The sequence below is a fragment of the Gigantopelta aegis genome, chromosome 9 (genome assembly GCF_016097555.1).
Source record: "Gigantopelta aegis isolate Gae_Host chromosome 9, Gae_host_genome, whole genome shotgun sequence".
NCBI lineage: Eukaryota > Metazoa > Mollusca > Gastropoda > Neomphalida > Peltospiridae > Gigantopelta > Gigantopelta aegis.
In genome coordinates this window covers 36,376,460-36,401,161 of record NC_054707.1, presented here as the reverse complement: position 1 = coordinate 36,401,161, position 24,702 = coordinate 36,376,460, and the positions used below count along the sequence as shown (strand labels likewise).

The 24,702-nt window shown below is 37.6% G+C and overlaps 1 long non-coding RNA gene across 1 annotated transcript; it reads left to right on the top strand.

Moving 5' to 3' along the window:
- Window positions 1–12,683: 12,683 nt before the first annotated feature.
- Window positions 12,684–23,508, top strand: LOC121381862. Its single transcript, XR_005959089.1, has 4 exons — window positions 12,684–12,842; window positions 16,463–16,552; window positions 18,717–18,761; window positions 23,296–23,508. It is a non-coding gene; the product is annotated as an uncharacterized LOC121381862 (long non-coding RNA).
- Window positions 23,509–24,702: the final 1,194 nt, after the last annotated feature.

Sequence of the window (24,702 nt, the reverse complement as noted above, 5' to 3'; positions counted from 1 at the left end):
GTTACATGCAGCATCTGTGTAGTGAGACCTAAATTGAATCCTTTTTATTAGATAATTAATCGGACACACGATCACATACATGTAATGCTGTCAATGGCTAATGGGGACTCTGTCTCACTGACATCAATATGCATGTCAACACATGGTTACTGCCATGTACAAGCATGTTCTGCATGGATGGGCACCAGTTGTATTGTTCAAATACCCTTTGATTTTTTACCGTTCAATTTTAAGAGGAGTTGCTATTGAGTATGAGGGGCAACCGTGTCTAATATACATGTATATGTACCTGGAGATTTAAAAATATTTTTTTGTTGTTGTTGTTGTTCTGGGGGTGGGGGTGGAAGGGAAGTAAAAATCGGATGCTGAGCTCATTAATATAGAGTCTTCTCTAAATTTTAAAATTAATATTTGGTACTTTTTCATGAGGGGTCACATGTCTATCCTGCCCTCTATGTACAATCCTGAGTACATGCAATTGAACCAGCTTATTGGTTTGGTGTTCAGAGTAGAGAGATTTCTAGTATTTTTCTGGAATGTTAGTGGGACAGTAGCAATAACAAATCATTAAATGACAGATTAAAATAGTTTTAGATTGGAGGGTTAAACATTCTGGTTTTATGACTGTTGAGTTTGAGACATTTTACTGTATATACATTGTAGTTATATATATAACAGGCTAATCCTATTCTATCTTTGTTTCTCATTGTTGTTGCATGTTCTTCTATTTTATGCCACTGTACACACACTGTAAATATGAAATGTAGTTCATCTGTGTAATAAGAATATAAATTTTTAGATTGTAGGGTTAAACATTCTTGTTTTATGACTGTTGAGTTTGAGACATTTTACTGTATATAGTTATATATATATATAACAGGCTAATCCTATTCTATCTTTGTTTCTCATTGTTGTTGCATGTTTCGATATTCTGTTTTATTCCAGTGTACACACACTGTAAATAGGACATTGTGTTCATCTGTGTGATAACCTGAAGCACACTGAACACCAGGATGTATAGAGAAGGTGTGTGACAAGTTTAAATTCAGCCCTCTACATACATGTATACCGGTATGCGACCATTTGGTTTTTTTTTCATTTGGCGACTAAAACATTCCATACTACTTTATCTACGTAAAAAGTAGAAGTGGACCCAATCTGGATCCTCGATGGAAAAGTTAACGTAGAGGGCTAGATTAGTATGTTTATTATCCACATAGTTCAAAATATTCAGGGAAATATAACTAGTATGATCCACGTGTATCATAATGATTTCACGTGCACCACAAATGACGTCATTTTGTGAAGCGACGTCATAACTTAATGTGGCTTCCAAAAACACTTGTCAAAAATGTTTCGTCGTCTCATTTTACTTACGTTTCAAAGATTTTGACATGGTCCTAGCTTGTTATTCATAAAAGTAATATTTTGGATAATGTGGATAATAAAGAAATTATTACACTCGCGTGTGAATCATACTGATTTTACGAAACTCGTGTCAGGATTCATGTATTAATACAATAATCCTGACTCGTTTAGTAAAATCAATGCGACACACAAGCTAGTATAATAATCTCTATGTATGTTACCTCAAGGAGATATTATACTTAAACTTACTGAATCCATTTTTTTTACGTTGAAGCTGCTCGCCCTAGTTTCCGAGGTACATACATGTATGTACTTTTTCATATCACGTGACATTAATTTTGAACTACTACAAAGACCAGGGGCCTAATTCACAAAGGTCTCTTAGGCTCTGCTAGACAACAAAGCATTCTCTTTGCAAGTCTTTTAGCATTGCACTGCGAGATCGCAGAGTTGCGAGAGTTTAGTGAATTAGGTCCCAGGGCCTGTGCTTATAAAAATTTTAAATGTCGTCCAGACTCGATCTGTAATGACGTCACATGCATACAGTTTGTATGGCGTTGTCTTGATATTAGTGTCTCAGACTATTAATGTCTTGAAATATGCTGAAATTGCTCAAATTGATAATTTAGGCAAAAACGGTTTTAAAGTACATTGTAATTTGTAAGTTAACAGTTTAAAAAGGCTGCAATTAGCTGAACACATTTTACACTATCTAATAGCTGGGGTCGGCTGTCTTTTAATCACTTAGTAAATCAGCTACAAAATACAGTGAAGCCCCTCTAAACTGGAGTTCTGTTCTATCCTCGTATTTAAAAATGGACAATGCAAAACATCTGATTTTGAGGGTATTGCTGTGTACAGAGGGTTTGGTTTTGAGGGATTTCACTGTAAAATGATGTACATAGATTTGGTATTTTAACAAAACCAGTTGTCAGTATTAGTCATTTAAAAAGTCTCCTTGTGATCTCAGAATGACTATGGAATAAAATATCAGTCAAACTATATATTAAATGAAAACCTTTTGTATCAGTTGGAGATGGGGAGATTCCATCTAGAATCAGTCTCAAATGACATCACATGCGTGCAATTTGTATGGCGTTGCCCTGGCGATAAAGTCTCAGACTCTGTTAGAGTCTTTTAGTTCAGACTCTATAAAAGTTTTTTAAGTGCCAGGCCAGGTCCCGTGCTTGTAAAACTTTATAGGTTCTAGACTCAGATCTTTGATGACTTCAGGTGCATACAATTTATATAGCATTGCCATGGTTTTAGTGTCTCAGGCTCTTATTAGAGTTTTATAAGTGCCAGGCCAGTAAGATTGAGCCCCTAAATTAGTCTGAATTAAGTCTGAATTAGCAAGTTTCAGACAAAAACAGATGTACATGTATCATAGTCTGGAGGGTCGAGGGTTTCCTCATCAGCAACAAACCACAGTGATTTGTTTTTCTTACCCAGTTATAGAACTTACAGTTTTGAAAACTAAATATCAAAATATAACTGCATGTTTGTTACACAAGACAACACACTTTTGAAATGCATGATGTCATATTTGACCCATCTTGCAATGGTTACATTTTATCTGCCTGGGGCCTGTTTCACAATACACCGTACGTTTACATCTGGGACTAGTGGTTATACCGGTCATACATTTACACGTGGTTGGCATCTATTTCATGCAGAAAATTACATCATTATGGAAAACGGTGCATTTTAAGGACAATTGGCATCTCAGTCTCCTATCAAAACACTGGCAGTTATGTTTAACTATGGGACAAATTTATAAAGGCAGCTTTTCTTAAATGCTAAAGTATTACATGCATACCAAAAAAAAACAGGCTTTGTAAAATTGTAAATTCAGCCCCATAATCATCTTCATAAATCAAGGCTAATATTCGTTCCTCGTATTCAGCCTTGATACATGTAGTCAAGATTACTGATATCCACTACTAGCGCCCTCTATTGGAAGAAAATTTGTAACACCGATTATGTCCCTTACACGATGACATCGCTGACCAATCACAGCATCGATAACATGTGACAATCTTGAAAGCAATATAAAAAATTAACCGCCGGACGCTGACGCTGCCATCTTTGTTTACAATAAACAAGGGAATCTATAAGGAGCGTTGCGATTCGTTGCAATCAGATCTCATCGCATCCAATGAAATTTAAGCATTTTGTGGCAGGATTTCTTGACGACATGTATCAAGGCTGAATACGAGGAATGAATATTAGCTTTGATTTATGAAGATGCCCCATAATATGAGGTGGGTTGCTGGATGTTTTTTTGTTTCTTTCTTTCTTCTCTTTTTTTGGTATCAATACAGTGTATTTCGTACAGATTAAATATAATGTTTAAATGTAATGGTGCCATAATATTTAATTTAATATAGCGGAAATTTAATATTGATTTGTGCCAACTTCTACATGTAGTTTTGATAAGAATGCCAATTGGACAATCATTTTAATTGAATGGATTCTTATAGTAAGGAAAAATACTCTATCAATTTATGGCAATAATTTTTCAACAAATATGTTGTATTTTGATTACCATTTCAAAAGCATAGGGTAAATACTGATATTGATATGTATATATTTTGTTTTATACTGTTCTCTGACATGTTACAATTATTTTTGTACTCTATAACATCAACATTTTTAAATTATTTTTTTATTTAATATCTACATTGTACATACTGCACAGACTACATAGTGTGAAATTTTATCATTAGAGTTACATGTATGGTGAGTTTTGATATATCCCAAACAATATAATAGTAAATGTAATTTTTATTTTTAATTAAAAAAAAATTCTAATATATAGCTGTGTTACATATGCTTTGTGTTGTTTGCGTTTAAAATACTTATATTGTAAATAAATAAAAAATAAAAAAAACATATTAAATGTAAACTAACATAGTTTGCTACAAATGTGATACTTAATAATGTGATATGCCTTGTTATGTTTTTAAGATACTAACAACAAACTTCCCACACTATCTTTATGGTATGAATCATAACAATACTCTGATGTCACTAGTTCTCTAGAAGCTACAAACTTGCAGCAGTCGCAGTTTGTGAAATTGACCTAATTCAGCATCATTGTAAGTGACATTGTAAGAATGCTATTAACATCAGTTGTGAAGCAATTACAGTCATACTTAATGTTTGTTATCAATCACACTTTATGGATACTAAATAAATTGTCACATTTCCACACAAAATTTATGGTTTCATTTGAGATTTGTTATATACCCCTTACTCTTGCTTTAAAAATTGGGAACAAAATAATTCCTTAACCTGTTCATAATATATATATATATTATTTATATTATTTATATATATATATATATATATATATATATATATATATATATATATATATATATATATATATATATATATATATATATATATATAAATCTGCCTGCCCCCCCCCCCCTCTCTCCCTCTCTCTCTCCCCCCCTCTCTCTCTGTATGTCTGTCTGTCTGTATCTGTCTCTGTCTGTGTGTGTGTCTCACTCTCTCTAAATATATATTGGTTGTCAGTTGCTTAAACAATATTTATATTCAGGATTTTATAACCTATTTTGGTAGATTGTTTTAGCATTATTCATTTCTCCTAGCTGAGCTCGCCTGTTGTGCGGTTGGTGTAGGATTGATCACCATCAGTGGGCCCCCCATACTGGGCTATTTCTCATTCCAGCCAGTGCACCACGACTGGTATATCAAAGGCAGTGGTATGTGCCACACTGTTTATGGGATGGTAGGTATAAAAGATCCCTTGCTACTAATGGAAATATTCAGCAGGTTTCTTCTCTAAGACTATATATCAGAATAACCAAATGTTTCACATCCAATAGCCGATGATTGATAAAGTAATGTGTTCTAGTGATGACTTGCTGGGCCCATTCTAAAATAGGTTTCACCGTAGTCTTGGGATTGTCCTGCATAACGTGTAAACCATATTGCTTTTTAAGCACCAGACAAAATGTCTACCGGGCTCACTTCATTGGTTCTGTGTGGATTCAGTTTAGACAGAATCTGACTGTTATTGTGTAGGAAATTGACACTTCCAAATGTATATGAAATAAAAGAATTGAAAATTTAATTTTCTACATATTTGTAAATTTGTATTTGTTTTCTGTTTCATAAACACCATGACACATTGATATTTGTATGTAATAATAGACCATTTTTTTCAGAAATTTATTTGTAAATTATATGTTAACATAGCGCTGTTAGATGTCACAGTATGGAAGGCAGGAAGGAAATTTTTATTTAATGATGCACTCAACACAACATATTTTATTTACAGTTATATGTCGTTGGACATATGGTTAAATATTGAGGGAGGAAACCCACCGTCGCCACTTCATGTGCTACTCTTTTTTATTAGCAGCAAGAGATCTTTTATATGCACCATCCCATAGACAGGATAGCACATACTACGGCCTTTGATGTACCAGTCGTGGTGCACTGGCTGGAGCGAGAAATAGCCCAATGGGCCCACTGACAGGGATCGATCCCAAACTGACCGCACATCAAGCGAACACTTTACCACTGGGCTATGTCCTGCCCCTTCACCGTATAGAGTTAATGTAAATGTTGAACCAAAAATTTGTTGAAATGTTTTGTCATTCACGTTTCTAGCGCTCTTTGCAATACAGTCAGGGTGTGAGGTTGTCGGTTATGTCTCACCTCCCTGCAAACTGTGTGTGTGCACCGATTTGACGCTCCAAATGATCTAAATTTGATAGAATCTAGCCATTTAAGTCTTTAGAATACCCAATATTTTTTAATGGTTACCATTCAGTGATTGATTCAGTATGAAATACCGACAACACTAGAGCACATTGAGCAATTAATTGTGGATATTGAATGTCAAACATTTGGTCAGTCTGACATGTAGTCATCAGAGAAAACCCATTACGGGTTTCTCTCTATGACCGTCAAAATGACGATATGTTTGACATCCAATAGCCGATGATTAATAAATCAAGGTGCTCTAGTGGTGTCATTAAACAAAACAAAACAAATTATGCAAAGAATGTGATAGCACCACATATATACAAATTCTGTAGAAGTTTGACTCAAATATTTTACAAAATACAGGTATGATATTTTTAAAAAGTGTATAGTTTCTTTTTGACATTCAGTATATTTATTACATTCCATGATTTTAATGAATAAGAAGATGGTCTGTTAAGACAGGTGGTATTTTGAGTAGATTTATTTTACACACTGAATTACAAAAAAAAAAAAAACCCACCCAAAACCCACACAAATTTAAATTCCTTATCTTTTTAATAAATAGACATGTATGTTATATTTATTCTCATGAATGTTTGAATAAATATAAGTGTTCATAGAACTAGACAGATACAATATACCCGATATCTATTATGATCAATAAATATAGGATGGGACGTAGCCCAGTGGTAAAGTGCCCGCTTGATGTGCAGTCATTCTGGGCTATTTCTCATTCCAGCCACTGCACAACGACTGGAGTATCAAAAGCCGTGGCATGTGCTATTCTGTCTATGGGATGGTGCATTTAAAAGATTCCTTGCTATTAATGAAAAAAAAAATGTTGCGGGTTTCCTCACTAAGACATCCCATAGCTGATGATTAATAAATCAATGTGCTTTAGTGGTGTTGTTAACAAAAGAAACCAACAAGGTCTAAATCCGGCCTGCTGATGTGTTGTAATATTTATTATTCTAGAATCCATGTATATCCATGTAGGTAACACAGTTTAACATTGTCATCAGTGAAGAATTTTGTTGGGTGGGTTTTTTTGGTCAAAGGTTCTTATAGAAAATTACTTAGATTATTTTTGTGTTGTAAGAATGTTACCTCAAAATGTCATTAAAACTGTAATTACCTTGCACTTTGAACTGCCTTCACCAATTGGATCAGTAGTGCAGCTGTACAATACATTCAGAAATACAGAATATCAGGTTTTTATAGATACATTATTGATCAAAAACTCGCTTTGATATTGGTATGCTTTCAATTGTTGAGAATTAGTCATGTTTGAAATTGGTATGAATATGTGTGTGTGTGTGTGCACACACACACATATATATATATATATATATATATATATATATATATATATGTATATATATATATATATATATATATATATATATATATATATATATATATATATATATATATATATATATATATATATATATATATATATATGTATAGACAGACAGACCGACAGACCGACAGAGAGAGGAAAAGTACAAACAAGAAATGTCATATTTAAACAGACAGACAGACAGACAGACAGAGAGGAAAAGTACAAACAAGAAATGTCATATTTAAATACAATATATAAAATGATTTGTTATTTAATCATACATTGAAAGAATTAATTATTTTAGCCAGTGCAAATTGTTATACAATAAAAACTGAATTTATCAATCAACCAATCAATCAATCGTACTGCTGCACGTGTATAATATAAACTGTAGTCGTAATTAAGTAGCTGAGAGCCATATATGTTTACAAGTCTTGTATCATGTTGTCATATTGAACATTATCATGGTCCATCTTTTAAAGGTGCAGACCCTAGTTTCAGCACGTGAAAATGGATACTAAGTTTAGTTAATCTACAAACCTGCAACACGCATTTGGATACGGTTATAACACAATCTAATTAAAATTAGCTCCACTATTACATGTGGATCTAACACCAGCCAGTTGGAGCTCATGTCCACCAATCAAAACCTTAGTTTTAAATCACTGGCAGGATTCTGCAAGTAACAACACTGCGTAGTCCCCAATGTCCAGGTAACATTTCGTCTGTAAATAATAATTTAAATATTGACCAATCACACTTCGCCTTTTATAACGTTATTTGGGAGCATACAAATTCTAAAAATACCGGGCGAGTCTATTTTAGTGGCCTCAGTACAGCGAACCATACCAATACGTACGGGGTGGGTTATCAGTCTTCAATTTTACATTAAAAATTATTTATTTATTTATAAAAAAACCCCAACTATATCAGTCTTCAGTTTTACATTACAAATTATTTATTTTATAAAATAAAACATGTTTTAAGGCATGCGTAATTCATACGAAACATGTCGTATACCCTCAGGATAATTCGGAATGTTTTCAAATTATTTTTAAATCACTGACAGGATTCTGCAAGTAAGGTTTTGATTGGTGGACATGAGCTCCAACTGGCTGGTGTTGGATCCACATGTAATAGGGGAGCTAATTTTAATTAGATTGGGTTATAACAGTGAAAAGCTAAAATATGTGATGTTTAAACAGGAAAATACCGTTTAAAAATAACAATATCTGGTCTCGATAACCATTATTTCTCAGACGAACGTGCGTTTTTAGAATTATGAAAAATGCATTTTTGGGTATTGCAAAAAAAAAAAAAAATGAATGACCAAAACCATTTCAGGTGTACAAAAATTGATATTCTGAATAATAAATTGTAAGTATTTATAACTTAAATTATAAAAAAAAAATGGCTTTAATAGTGAAAAATACGTCGTAGTGTTTAAAAAACTATGGTCTGTTACTTTAAGAAGCTGTTACGAACTTTATTAATGGCTGCTGAAGCTATGTGTATTTAAGATCGGACAAAGAAACCAGTGAAATGGAAGGTTATTGTTTCACTCTGCTAACATGTTCAGGCTTTAACGTCATAATAAGACTTGACACTGCGATGTTGTTCATTGTAAACTCTGTTTATAAGCAGGGCGGGATTTAGCTCAGTCGGTTCAGTGCTCGCTTGAGGTTCTTTCGTCGCAGGATCGAACCACCTCGGTGGATCCATTCAACTGATTTTTTCTCGTTCCAGCCATTGCACCACGACTAGTCAATGGTTTTTTTTTTTTTAACAACGCTCTCAACGCATTTTATTTACGGTTATATGGCGTCGGATATATGGTTAAGAACCACACAGATATTGAGGGAGGAAACTCGCTGTCGCCACTTCATGGGCTACTCTTTTCGATTGGCAGCAAGGGATATTTTATATGCACCATCCCATAGACAGGATAGCATATACCACGGCCTTTGATATATCATTCGTGGTGCACTGGCTGGAGCGAGAAATAGCCTAATGGCACGACTAGGTTGTGATTTCCTGTCTGTGGGAAAGTGCATATAAAAGATCCATAGCTGCATTAAGAAAAATGTAGCAGGTTTCCGCTGATAACTACGTGTCAGAATTACCAAATGCTTGACATCCAATAGCCGATGATGAATTAATCAATGTACTCTAGTGGTGTCATTAAATAAAACGGACTGTAACTGTTTATAAGCATAGATCCACGTCTTGGAAATGAAAAACATATTTTTAAAGTCATGCAAACCACGTGGACTGTCAACAGAATATTGAATTTTTTAAAGGGGAGATAAAAAAAAAGGTGAAATAATGTTAATAACTGGAACGTGAAATTAAGCCACTTGCTTGTGCTGTGATTATTTCACTAACAAGGAAAGATCGTTTTCGTGGTTTATTAATTGAAGGAAGTGAGGAGATCGCACGAACGGTGACAGACTTGTTATTTATGGTACATCTTGGTAAATATGTTATTAGGAGTAGGCTGGCAAACTATACAAATGCAATATTATAGTTTTGTTTAGCTGTATTTTTAAAACTGTCCGTAAAAAGGTGGGTGTATATTTTAATGGTATTCTTAATTTTACATAATTTTATTTATTTTATTAATTTCATTTTTAATTATTGACTTTTTAATTTTTTTTATAATTCTTGATTGTCGCGTTAACTAATATGACAACTGAAAAGAGCACAAATTAAAATTCATTGTCACTGTGTGTGTGTGTGTGTGCGAGTGCGTGTGGATGTAGCTGTGTGTGTAGGTGTTTGTGCGTGCGTGTGAATGTGTGAAAGAAAGATCGAGAATTACACATTTTTAGATCGCATACTCTTTTTAACTTTGCCAGTTAGATGTACAATTAATATTAATAAGGACATTGGACAATGCTTATTGACAAGCAAGAAAACGTAAACAAATAAACATGGCTTTAGGGGCCTATAATTTTCTATCGGCGACACTTAGAATTAATGGATACATTCACAAGACATAGGGACCGATCAAACAAAAACATTTCAATAGCAGTTTTAGATTGAAAGTTGTCCAACGTTCTGAAAACGAAAATGTGCATTGAAAGTTGTCCAACGTTCTGAAAACGAAAATGTTATGCACTAGTTTATTACGCTGAAGTGACGTGCAAAATGATGTCATCCATTGAAATAAAAGACCCCATGCCATATAATATTTGATATATTGAATATCGCGTAAAGTTGAGTATAAAGTTTACCAAAATATGATACAGATAGTATTACTCTCGCCAGTGATTCGCATAATAAAATTTTCTATACATGATTTTTTTCTCCGAAATTTATATTAAAGAGTTACCTTTTGTGTTATTTTCAAAATCTGTTTACCTTTTCTGTCCTAGTTTATCCAGGATTAAATTGGCTGTTGATGTATGTGAAATTTGTCTGTCTCGATATATAATCAGCTTTGTGGGAAATAAATGCTTGTTTAATTTTAAATTGTATAACTGCGTTAATAATAGCATGTTAATCTTGTTCCAGATCACTTACTTGTGTACGATATACTGTCTTACATTCATATATTGAGTAAAATGACAAATGGAAATAATTGCTGTTTGTTTTATTTTGTTTGGTGCTTGTTTTATTTTGTTTTTGAGGTTGTGTTATGTTGTTGTTTTCTTTTTGTTTGGGGCGTCGGGTTTTGGGGTTGGGGGGGGGGGGGGGGGTACCTCCTCCCACGCCCCAACCCTCAACGTCGCGGATACATCGGCAAGTTACCAGTAACTATGTTTAAACTAAGACCTCTTCGTGTCTTAATACAAAGCTTGAAATTCATTGTGTGGAGTGGAACTAGCAATCTTTGCTTTTCAAATTACTTGATGGAAGCAAAATTAATTAATTAAATTTGAAATTAATCTAAAAATTAAACAGACAGGATGATACATATCACGGCCTTTGTTACACCAGTTATGGAGCACTGGCTGGAACAAGAAATAGCCCAATGGGCTCACCGACGGGAATCGATCCTAGATCGATCTGCCCGCTTGTGAAGTTGATCACCAAAGATAATAAACCGGGAGCCCAGAGAGGTTTAATTAGCATTGCGAGTACAAAAGGTCTGAGGCCTGGAATATGTAAGTGTGGACTGTGGGACCCACAAACAGCCATTCTTAAGTTTTAACTCCTGTACCAATCCGAGGGGCGGCCCCTCAAAATACCCCAAATTTTAAGTTTAATTAGCATGGTTGAGTACACCAATCACACCTACACCAAAATAATTAAGATCCCCTATTCTTAAGTGTCATCTCCTGTACTTGGTCTACTTAAAAACTACCCTAATTAGCGCTAATTAGAAGTTTAATTAGCATGGTACATCGACGAAACTGATGCCAAAATATTCTTTAGGGTACCCTGACTAAGGATCAGTAATATTGAGCGGCATTTGTTGTCAGCTCCCAGGGCGGGATTTAGCTAGGTCGGTTGAGTGCTCGCCTGAGGTGCTTGCACAGCAGGATCGAACCACCTCGGTGGATCCATTAAACTGATTGGGGGGGGGGGGGGGGGGTCTCGTTCCAACCAGTGCACCACAACTGGCCAAAGGCTGTGGTATGTGTTTTTCCTGCTATGTGAAAGTGCATATATAAAAGATCCTTTGCTGTTAATGGGGAAAATGTAGCGGGTATTCTCTAATGACTGTCAGAATTACCAAATGTTTGGTATCCAATAACTGAATGTGCACTAGTGGTGTCGTTAAACAAAACAAACACACTTTTGTGCCCAGCTCCCTGTCAAATTCACACAATTTATATTGTTTTTTTTTGTTTTTTTTACTTTTGCCGCTTAGCAGAAGGTCGCGGGGTATACATGGGCGTACAAAGGGGGGGGGGGGTCGACCGACCGCCCCCCCCCCCCCCCCCGACATTGATATCTGACATTATTATATTTACTCAACATAGAAATATATGCCCAATATATCTGCAATCTATTTTGGAACCCCCCTTTTCAAAACTCAACATAGAAATATATGCCCAATATCTCTGCAATCTATTTTGGAACCCCCCTTTTCAAAATCCTATGTACGCCCATGGTATACTAGTATATACGTAATTCTGAATGAAAGTCAGTATGTTTACATGTGGTGACTGTTACCACCATCGGAAATCATTAACTTTTATAGACTGTTGTAACAGATGTAAGAAAGATCAACATATCCCCAGTTACGCCTCTGTTGATCGATTTCATAGTGCGTACGTGCAGTAACAGTCCCACAAAGTCTTATTTTCTTTTGTATATAATATACAATCTTTATCTACGTACCAAAAACGGACAGGGTTTGAGGGTTTTTTTAACTGCACTGTTGATGTGGACAGAACTATTTTCATACCAGTGGAAAACATCCAGACCGGTAAGGTTCTATACATACGAGCATATATTTTTTTAAAATGGTATGTGCAATTCATCGGAGCATTTTACGAGTGTCTAGGCGGGCGGATTAGATGTGGTTTTAGAGGATGTTCTGCTGAGAAGATGATGTCGGACTATCACTTTTCCGTAAATTGTTCGGAAATTTCGTTGCTGGTTAAAATAGTTGGGATATCTGTAGATAGAGACCTAGATGGACATTTGAACAGGTATAATCGCTCTTTATGATTATAACTGTCCAAATCTCTGGAGGGAGTGTATATGAGAGAGAGAGAGAGAGAGAAAAAGAGAGAGAGAGAGAGAGAGAGAGAGAGAGAGAGGGGGGAGGGAGAGAGAGAGGGAGAGGGGGGGGGGGGGGGGAGAGAGGAGAGAGGGAGGGAGAGAGGAAGGGAGAGAGAGATTATTAAAATTATATCATTAAAGAACAAATTGGTTTAGAATATTATCGACTGCATGTGTATTCGATGTGTTTTTGGGGTATCCTAATATTTGTAATAAGCACAATCTAGATTTTACATCCCAAGTGTGTTAGTGTGTCGTTAAATATTCATTCATTCATTCATATCTCCCAAGAATTTGGACGTCCCAAAAAAAAAAAAAGGTTACGAAATAAAATGAAAATTGAGCAGCTACTAACATTAAGAGGTTCAAAAACCCTCAATATATAAACTCTGATTAATTATTATTTAAACAAGATAGTGTATTTAATGTGTCATAAAAAAAAAAAAACTCTTTACTCTGAAGCATCTTAGCAATGGCGAAAACCTGGGAACAGTCCTCTTAAAGCACGTTTTAAATGTAACATTAAAGGGACATTCCCGAGTTTGCTGCATTGTAAAATGTTTCTGACTAATAAAATATTTCTACGATTAAACTTACATATTAAATATATTTTCTTGTTTAGAATATCAGTGTCTGTATATTCAATGTGTTTCTGGTCGTCTTAATATTTGTAAGAAGCCCAAACTGGATTCTGTCTTAAATAATTTCGTACGTACGAAAAAATCATATTTTAGGAAATAAAATGAAATTTAACCTAGTACAAATAGTAGAACGATCAGAAACACGTTTATTATATAGCCACTAATATTTTATGCAGAAAAATATATTTGATATGTAATTACAATCGTTAAAAAGTCTCTGTTAGTCGATAACATATTAAAAGTTGCAGCAAACTCAGGAATGTCCCTTTAAGCAATAAAATATTGGTTATATAAATGTAGCCTTGTGTAGTCAACACGAACATGTTCCTTTTCTTTTTTCGAGATAATTGACTACATACATGTAATATGTGTTACAGTAAAACACTAAAACAATCTACATTTTAAAAGGAGTAATAGTGATCAACATACATCAATATTGTGAATCTGTTGTTTGCATATTCACTACCATATCTCTGCACAAGACTGATTCAAAAGACGTTATGACTCAATGTCCGGTGTTTTGTCTTTAGAGGAGAGCTGTTGCAGACGTCGCTACTTTTTTTTAACGACACCGCTAGAGCACATTGATTTATTAATTATGGGTTATTGGGTGTCAAACATGTTTCCATTATTATCCCATAAAACTAGGCTAGTCTATAGACATGTGTTACAAATATATATATACAGTGTATATATATATATACATTTTATATATATACATTTATATATATATATATATATATATATATATATATATATATATATATATATATATATATATATATATATATATATATATATCTTTCATAAGCTATCATTCAGTTTCGGATTGATATGTTACGATTAAAACCTTCATTATAAAAATGACCATGTTAATTTATACATTCTGTTTAACACCTGAAACAAACACGCCAAATATGATAGTATAGTTTATTTTAGAAAAATTAGCCAAATAAACAGTTACTTTTTTCAGCCGTCTTTGTTATATAATAGTTTATTTACCGAATGGATGAGAGAGAAAATAATTGATCATATAGTCATATGTGGCAGAAAAACGTGCACCCTTGTTGGTGAAAAATGTCAACCCTGGAACACTGCAGGCCTCGTTCCAGGTCGATATTTCCACCGCTTCTGGTGTACTTTTTCTATCCAACTTTTTCTATGGCCGCATATGATGGATTCTCATAAACTTACATATACATATCCTCAAAAACCAAGCTTAAAAATAATTAGAATGCCTGTTCCAAATTATTTGCGGCGCGATCGATTGCATTATTAACGTGAGCAGGGTCATCAATAGCATTAGCAATCAATATCATTTGTGTTAATTTCGGTGGCCGGGGTGGATTTCACATCTAGGTTAACACCATGGATCAGGCAATGAGATGTGTTTAAATCACACGGTGTTCTCTCAAGTAGGAAGGAAGGAAATGTTTTATTTAACGACGCACTCAACACATTTTATTTACGGTTATATGGCGTCGGACATACGGTTAAGGACCACACAGATATTGAGGGAAGAAACCCGCTGTCGTCACTTCATAGGATACTCTTTTTCGATTAGCAGCAAGGGATCGTTTATATGCACCATCCCATAGACAGGATAACACATACCACGGCCTTTGATGTACCAGTCGTGGTGCACTGGCTGGAGCGAGAAATTGCCCAATAGACCCACTGACGGGGATCGATCCTAAACCGACCGCGCATCAAGCGGGCGCTTTACCACTGGGCTACGTCTCGCACCTTGAGGGGAGAAAACCCGCTGTCGCCATTTCATGGGCTACAGCAAGGGATCTTTTATGTGCACCATCCCACAAACAGGATAGTACATACCACGGCCTTTGTTACACCAGTTGTGGAGCACTGGCTGGAACGAGAGATATCCCAATGGTTCCACCGAAGGGGATCGATCCTAGACCGACAGCGCATCAAGCGAACGCTTTACCACTGGACTACTCTCTCAAGAAGGTGTCTGAGAAACACCAGTTACAAAAAACAATACACGGTGATGGGTACTGTGTAGCTTTTGAGACGTTCTCCAATGTATTACAACAGAATCACAGTTTAGGGAAGGCGATACCGAACGTCCAGCACAAAAAAAGTTTGTTTTGTTTAACGACACCACTAGAGCACACTAATCAATCATCGGCCACACACATACCACGGCTTTTGTCCAGTTGTGGTGTACCGGTTGGAACGAGAAAAAAAACCAATCAGTTCAATTGATCCACCAAGATGGTTCGACCCTGCGACGCAAGCACCTCCGGCAAGACCTCAACCGCCCAGCACAGAAAAAAAAATTGCTGATATTTTATTTGCACCCATCTAAATTAGATGCATTGGCGGATCCAGAAAATCCATTTAGGTGTGTGGGGGGGGGGGGGGGGGGGGGGGGGGGATGTGTGTGACATGAGTTGGAATGCCAAGGGAACTTTGGGGGAGGTTTGGAGGGGGATCGTAAAAAACGAAAATTAATATATAATAAAATTTATAACTATCGCAAACACACACCCCCCCCCCCCCCCCCCCCCCCCCCCCCCCCCCCCCATCCGCCTCTAAGATGCAATAAATAGCTGTTTGTACTGCATAACATAACTGTCCAAATATGCTTTCTGGCATTCAAGCGATCCAGACATACCAATAATTTAATATCACTTATCAGATGTTTGTTTTTCAGTAGTTATGAAACTACGACACATACTGATCTTGTCGGTGTTTCTACTTCTGATCGGCGCAACGTTCATCTCCGTCGATGCATTTCCTGCTCGTGAGTAAAATGTATTTAATTATTATAATTATAAAAGATTAGTGGTGAAAATTTCATTTACATGACAGGATTAAATATTGTTTATGACAAGGTGAGTACGAAGGAAGGAAATGTTTTATTTAACGACGCACTCAACACATTTTATTTACGGTTATACGACGTCAGACATATGGTTAAGGACCACACACAGATATTGAGAGAGGAAACCCGCTGTCGCCACTTCATGGGCTACTCGTTTCGATTAGCAGCAAGGAATGTTTTATATGCACCATTCCACAGACAGGGTAGTACATAACACGGCCTTTGATATACCAGGCGTGGTGCATTGGCTGGAACGAGAAATAGCCCAATGGACCCACCGATGGGGATCGATCCCACACCGACCGCGCGCCTTACCACTGGGCTACGTCCCGCCCCCCATGATCTATATAGATACTTGTTGCTGGGTATTGGTTACAATATGGATTACCTCCGCAAAGAGAAACAAACACCCGCACCACCAACCGAAGTATTATTCTCAGGCTTTACTGCCATCCATGTGTGTATGTGTGGGGGGGGGGGGGATCTATGAATTGTTACCCAACTGTCTGCGAGTTGTTACTATTTGCAAGTATGTAAAGTTTGTTTTGTTTAACGACACCACTAGAGCACATTGATTAATTAATCATCGGCTATTGGATATCAAACATTTATTTCTGACTTGTAGTCATGGAGGAAACCCGCTACATTTTTCTTAATGTAGCAAGGGATCTTTTATATGCACTTTTCCACAGACAGGAAAGCACACACCACGGCCTTCGAAGGAGAAAAAACCCCCCAATTGAATGGATCCATCAAGGTGGTTCAATCCTACGACGCAAACACCTCAAGCGAACACTCAACCAACTGAGCTAAATTCCACCGTATGTAAAGAAAGAAAGAAGTGTTTTATTTAACGACGCACTCAACACATTTTATTTACGGTTATATGGCGTCAGACATATGGTTAAGGACCACACAGATTTTTTTTAGAGGAAACCCGCTATCGGCACATAGGCTACTCTTTTACGACAGGCAGCAAGGGATCTTTTATTTGCGCTTCCCACAGGCAGGATAGCACAAACCATGGCCTTTGTTGAACCAGTTATGGATCACTGGTCGGTGCAAGTGGTTTACACCTACCCATTGAGCCTTGCGGGGAACTCACTCAAGGTTTGGAGTCGGTATCTGGATTAAAAATTCCATGCCTCGACTGGGATCCGAACCCAGTACCTACCAGCCTGTAGACCGATGGCCTGCCACGACGCCACCGAGGCCGGTCCCGTATGTAAAGAGATGCTTCAAGTTGAGTTGGAAGTAATTTCGAATTATTTGCATTTCGAATCTGTATTAAAGGGACATTCCTGAGTTTACTGTACTTTTTAAGATGTTATCGACTAACAGAGTTTTTAACGATTGTAATTACATATCAAATATATTTTTCTGCATAAAATATTAGTGGCTGTATATTAAATGTGTTCCTGATCGTTCTAATATTTGTACCAGGTTAAATTTCATCTTATTTCCTAAAATATAGTTTTTTCGTACGTACGAAATTATTTGAAGACAAAATCCAGTTTGGGCTTCTTACAAATATTAAGACGACCAGAAACACATTAAATATACTGACACCGATATTCTAAACAAGAAAATATATTTAATATGCAAGTTTAATCGTTGAAATATTTTATTAGTCGGAAACATCTTACAATGCAGCAAACTCGGGAATGTCCCTTTAATTAGTACATACAATTGTAATTTTTATTCATTGGGACGCTCATGTGATTAATGTATATTTATGTTAATGTTGTTCTGTATCTGAAAGTATAAATTATGTTTTGCTCTGCCCATATACGGGTGTTACGCGAATAAATTCTTAATTCTTATTTGTGTTGTAGGAGACAGAAAAATATAAAAGGTGGTGGAGAACATTTCGACAAAAATGTCGATATATTTTGGAAAGATGCACCATACAGTAGACAAATCTTGCATCCGCTCCCTATGTCTATAGGTCTAATGACTATAGCGATACTACTACTACTTCGATGACTACTACCACCGTTTTTGTTGTTGTTGCTGATGTAACTACTACTACTTCCATCGCATCTTAAACATTGAAATTATTTACTTCTTTCTTTCTTTCCAGGACACCCGTTTCTATACATGTTAAGACAAGCAAGTCGGTCAACAGGTACTTATATACATGTAGTGTACGGGGGAGGAGGGGGGGGGGGGGGTAGTTGGTTGGCCATGCTTCTTCGGAAAATATATTTAAATAAATAAAATTAACTTGGTGCGGGTGGGAGGGGGGGATGAGGGTTCGACCCCGAAACTTCCCTTCTACATATGCGCCCGCGTAACCACTAGGGTGTCGTGGAGGAATTGGAAATGTTTTATTTAACGACGCACTTAACACATTTTATTTACGGTTATATGGCGTCGGACATATGGTTAAGGACCACACACAGATATTGAGGGAGGAAACCCGCTGTCGCCACTTCACGGGCTACTCTTCTCGATTAGCAGCTAGGGATCTTTTATATGCACCATCCCATAGACAGGATAGCACATGCCACGGCCTTTGATATACCAGTCGTGGTGCACTGGCTGGACCGAGAAATAGCCCAATGGGCCCACTGACGGGGATCGATCCTAGACCAACCGCGCGCTGTACCACTGGGCTACGTCCCGCCCCTCGAGGAGGAAAACATCCCTCCTCTCCACCATCCAAATATTACATCATGGGAGCTGGATCCTGCTGAGCTGGTAAATCTCGACACTCAAGAAAACCATCGATAATGTTACTACTCCTGCACCAAAACGACGAACAGCATACGCAGGGGATTTAAAGGGACATTACTGAGTTTGCTGCATGATTGTAAGAGGTTTCCGACTAATAAAATATTTCTACGATTAAACTTATATATTAAATATATTTTCTTGTTCAGAATATCAGTGTCTGTATATTCAATGTGTTTCTGGTCGTCTTAATATTTGTCTTCGAATAATTTCGTACGTACGAAAAAAATATATTTTAGGAAATGAAATGAAATTTAACCTAGTACAAATATTAGAACGATCAGAAACACGTTTAATATATTGCCACTAATATTTTTACGCAGAAAATATATTTGATATGTAATTACAATCGTTAGAAAGGTCTCTGTTAGTCGATAAGATCTTAAAAATTGCAGCAAACTCAGGAATGTTCTTTTAAAGGGACATACCCTAGTTTTTATACACTAAGGCATATTTTTTTACTATTAGAGCCGTTTTTGATAACTGAAATCATACTTTACTTAGATTTTGTGGTTTAGATTATCCATTTCCACACATTCGAAGTGCTTTCTGTCATCCTGGTGTTTTTAATATCACAAAATGCATTTCTCATATTTTTAAAAACGCATGTGCGTCTGAAATGTAACAGTTATGGGGTCGAGTTTTAGTCTATTTTTAGAGGGTATTTCACCATTTCAAAGTCACAGACTCATGTTTCACCCAATTGTAACTTTATCTAATTGTGTTACAGCTTTGTAAATCAACTAAACTTAGTGTTAATTTTCACGGGTTGAAACTAGGGTATGTGCCTTTAAGGAATGATTGTTTTGTTTAATGACACCACAATATATATATTGAACAAAAAAAAGAAACTTCCGATTTGTACATATAGTATTTGTTGCGTTAAAGAATTCATTGTGTAATGAAATTATATAGGTATTATTAGCCTTGAGCTGTATTATCAGGATTCATGAATTTTATCGATTATTTTTGCACTGTTAATTGTCGACAACGTGAAATTCAATTTGCACGTGCATGCATGGTTCGACGCTTCAAAATTTGTAAAAAAAATTAACGTTTTTTACATTGTAGCATTTTTAGTATGCCAAGGATACCCAGTAATTTACGCGAACGGGCGATTGGCATACTTGATGCTGGCATGTCGACAGAAGACGTTGCAAGGCATGTTGGGAGTTCTAGTCGAGCGATACGAAATCTTCGCGTAAGAGTTCGAACGACAGGAAGCACCAACGACTTGCCACGTCGTGGACGTCCGCGTGTTACAACGCGTGGTCAACACCGCTATATCATGAACACGAATTTGCGCAATCGATTCCAAACTGCCACTGCTACTGCTGCTAACACGCCTGGGCTTCATAATAACCGAATCAGTGGGCAAACTGTTCGTAATAGTCTGCGGGAGAACGGTTTACATGCACGACGTCCTTACGTCGGATGCGTTTTAACGCAACGTCATCGTCTAAATCGTCTTAATTGGGCACGTGTACACACTCGTTGGATACGGCGACGCTGGAATACCGTTCTTTTTTCGCATGAATCCAGATTTTCTTTACAACGTGGTGATGGCAGGGTGCGCTTCTACCGTAGGAGAAATGAACGCTATGCTGACTGTTATGTTCTTGAACGAGATCGTTTCGGTTGTGGGGGTTGTGTCATGGTCTGGGCAGCCATTGCCCATGGTTATCGTTCACCACTAGTCGTCATTGATGGCAATTTAAATGCTGAACGTTACCGCGATAACATTCTCGCTCATCACATCATTCCTCAGTTCCATAACAACGCCAACATCTCGATTTTTCAGCATAATAATGCCACCTCTCATACAGCTAGAGACACTGTAAATTTTCTTAGGACAAATAACATTGATTTCATTGATGTCTGGCCCGCTAAAAGTCCTGATCTCAACCCCATCGAGCATGTCTGGGATAGTCTGGACAGACGATTGAGGCGTCGTCCCAACCCACCCGCTAACATCAACGAACTTCGTCAAGCGCTCATTCAGGAATGGAACAATATTCCACAGGCAGAAATCAACACTTTAGTCAATTCTATGCACCTGCGATGCACTGCAGTGGTCATACCCGTTATTAAGTGGGTGGGTTTTTCTTTAACCCCTACCACACTTCGTCAAAATTTCTCCCAGTTTCTGTTAACCTATGGCCATGATTTTTGCACCAAACGATGCATCATGGAACACTCTTTAAACGCATATATAACAATTATTCCCCCGGTGTTTTCATCGTTATGTTCAAGCAAAGTTAGCGGAAGTTTCTTATTTTGTTCAGTATATATATATATAAAAAAAAAAATATATATATATATATATACTCTTCAAAAGAAGAAACGCAAACCACATTGTCGTAACATTTGGAGAATTGATTTAATTATTGAATGGTGAGTCCGATAATTACCAAATGTTGCAGGATTGTTCACAATTCACTCTAGTCCATTGTGAGTAAGTGATAGGACACACCACCAAGGTCAAGGTCATCTGGAGTCAATACCGGGTGTGGCCTCCGCGTGTGTTGACAACTGCCTGGCACCGCCTGTCCATTGAAGCAACCAGAGTACGGATGACGTCCCGGGGGATGGTGGCCCACTCGGCCTGCAAGGCTGCTGCCAGCTCGGGCAGGGTCTGGGGCTGTGGTTGTCGCTGTCGGTCCAACTCGTCCCATAGATGCTCAATTGGGTTCAAATCCGGTGATGTCGATGGCCAAGGAAGGACATTAATGTTGTTGTTCTGTAGGAAAGCCGTTGTGAGACGTGCTGTGTGAGGCCTGGCGTTGTCATGTTGGAACACTGCGTTGGCGTTGGCCATAACTGGAACGATGTGTGGCCGGAGGATCTGGTCAATGTAGCCCTGTGCATTCAGGTTGCCCTGCACGTGGACCAGGTCAGTTCTGCCAGTGTGTGAGATGGCTGCCCACACCATGACACTACCCCCGCCGAATATGTCCACTTCCTGCACGCAGTTTGCCGCATAACGTTCACCACGACGCCTATACACGCGACATCTTCCATCATGACGTCGGAGCAGAAATCGGGACTCGTCACTGAACCACACCTGTCTCCATCGCAGTTGAGGCCATTGTCGATGAATCTGGCACCACTGCAGTCGGAGTCGACGGTGTTGTGGTGTTAAGATGACACCTCGAACTGGACGTCTGGCACGAATTCCTACCTCACGTAGGCGGTTCCGTGGGTCTGGTTGGATATCCTGCGCAAACCTGGTATTGCTGCGGCTGTGGAGGTGGCAGTAGTCAATCGTTCCCGAAGGTGTCGTACCCGGATGTAGCGGTCCTGCCCGGGGGTAGTGACCCGTGGTCGATCGGATCTAGGGAGGTCACGTGTTGATCCATGTTGCTGGTAACGGTCCCACAGTCTGGAGATGGTGCTTGGGGACACATGGAATGCCCTGGCAACGGCCGTTCTGGATTCGCCTGCGTCTAGTCGGCCGATGGCATTGTTTCTCTGCGGTTCACTGAGACGTGGCATGTCCTGGATTGTCAACTGTCGGCCAGATACAGAGGCCAGGCAAACGAACACCCTGCACTTTTATACTGTCGGTGTTCATGTTGCACGTGCAGACAACGCACGTGCAGTGGTGACATGGTTTGCTCGTGGCTGCGTTTTTGCGAATATTCACATTTTGGAACTTTATTGTACAGTAGCTGCGTTTTATCGAATGTAACCGTGGGAATGTGTTTGGGACATGCAATGACCTTATATTCACAAAGCATGAACCGGTAGGAAACATAAAATCGGAGTTATAACCCATTTGTACCCTTTTGCGTTTCTTTTTTTGAAGAGTATATATATATATTTTTTTATTTTTATTTTTTTTATTTATCATTATCATCATCATTAAAAATGGCTTTGAATTTTAAAACACTTTTTCTTTCTTCAAATGTAAACATTCATTTTAGGAAATCCTCATGAGTTCGATACACGCAAGGCCTGTTGCTGCTGTCTGCTTTGACGAGCTCCATTCCCCGTCCGTCTTGCCATCAGGGATGTGCCGGTTCAAATCCCAATAACAGAATGTTTTCGTTTTATATATACTGTGGTAACAAATTAACAATTTAATGTTGTGATATGTTAAAACAATGAAAACAAAATAAAAATACAATTCAAACGAATCAGCAGTTGTAAAATTTATCGTTTATTTTTAACACAATAATTTAATAAAATGAAGTTGAAAGACTGAAATACGTACAACGTACAATACTTTTTTTTCATTTAATACAAAATAATCTAACGTGTGGCCATATGAAAAACACGTTTGAAACACACAACTCCAACCTTCCACGCATTACTTTAGTTTCCCATGATTAACCCACAGATACCCCTAGTACGAATCCTATAGTTGCATAGATAACGTAACTAAAACACATTCGGCGTTATTGGTTGGGGATACCTGTGGTCTAACCGAGATGGTCCAGTAAAAAAGAAAGAAATGTTTTATTTAACGACGCACTCAACACATTTTATTTACGGTTATATGGCGTCAGACATATGGTCAAGGACCACAGAGATATTCAGAGAGAAACCCGCTGTCGCCACTTCATGGGCTACTCTTTTCTATAAGCAACAAGGGATCTTTTATATGCACCATCCCACAGACAGAGTAGTACATACCACGGCCTTTGATATACCAATCGTGGTGCAATGGCTGGAACGAGAAATAGCCCAATGGGCCCACCGACGGGGGATCGATCCCAGACCGACTGCTCATCAAGCGAGCGCTTTATCACTGGGCTACGTCCCGCCCCTGTTACACTTTAAAGATAATGTCCGGAGTGTTCAGCCATTGTTAAAGATGCTCTATCAGGTATGAGCATTATGAAAATTTAGTACCACGACACGTTGCTGCATTGTAAGATGTTTCCGACTAATAAAATATTTATTCGATTAAATTTACATATTAAATATATGTTCTTGTTTAGAATAACAGTGTCTGTAAATTCAATGTGTTTCTGGTCGTCTTAATATTTGTATGAAGGAAGGAAGGACATGTTTTATTTAACGACGCACTCAACACATTTTATTTACGGCGACGGACATATGGTTAAGGACCACACAGGTATTGAGGGAGGAAACCCGTTGTCGCCACTTCATGAGCTACTCTCTTCGATTAGCAGCAAGGGATCTTTTATATGCACCATCCCATAGACAGGATAACATATACCACGGCCTTTGATATACCAATCGTGGTGCACTGGCTGGAACGAGAAATAGCCCAATGGGCCCACCGACGGGGGATCGATCCCAGACCGACTGCTCATCAAGCGAGCGCTTTATCACTGGGCTACGTCCCGCCCCTGTTACACTTT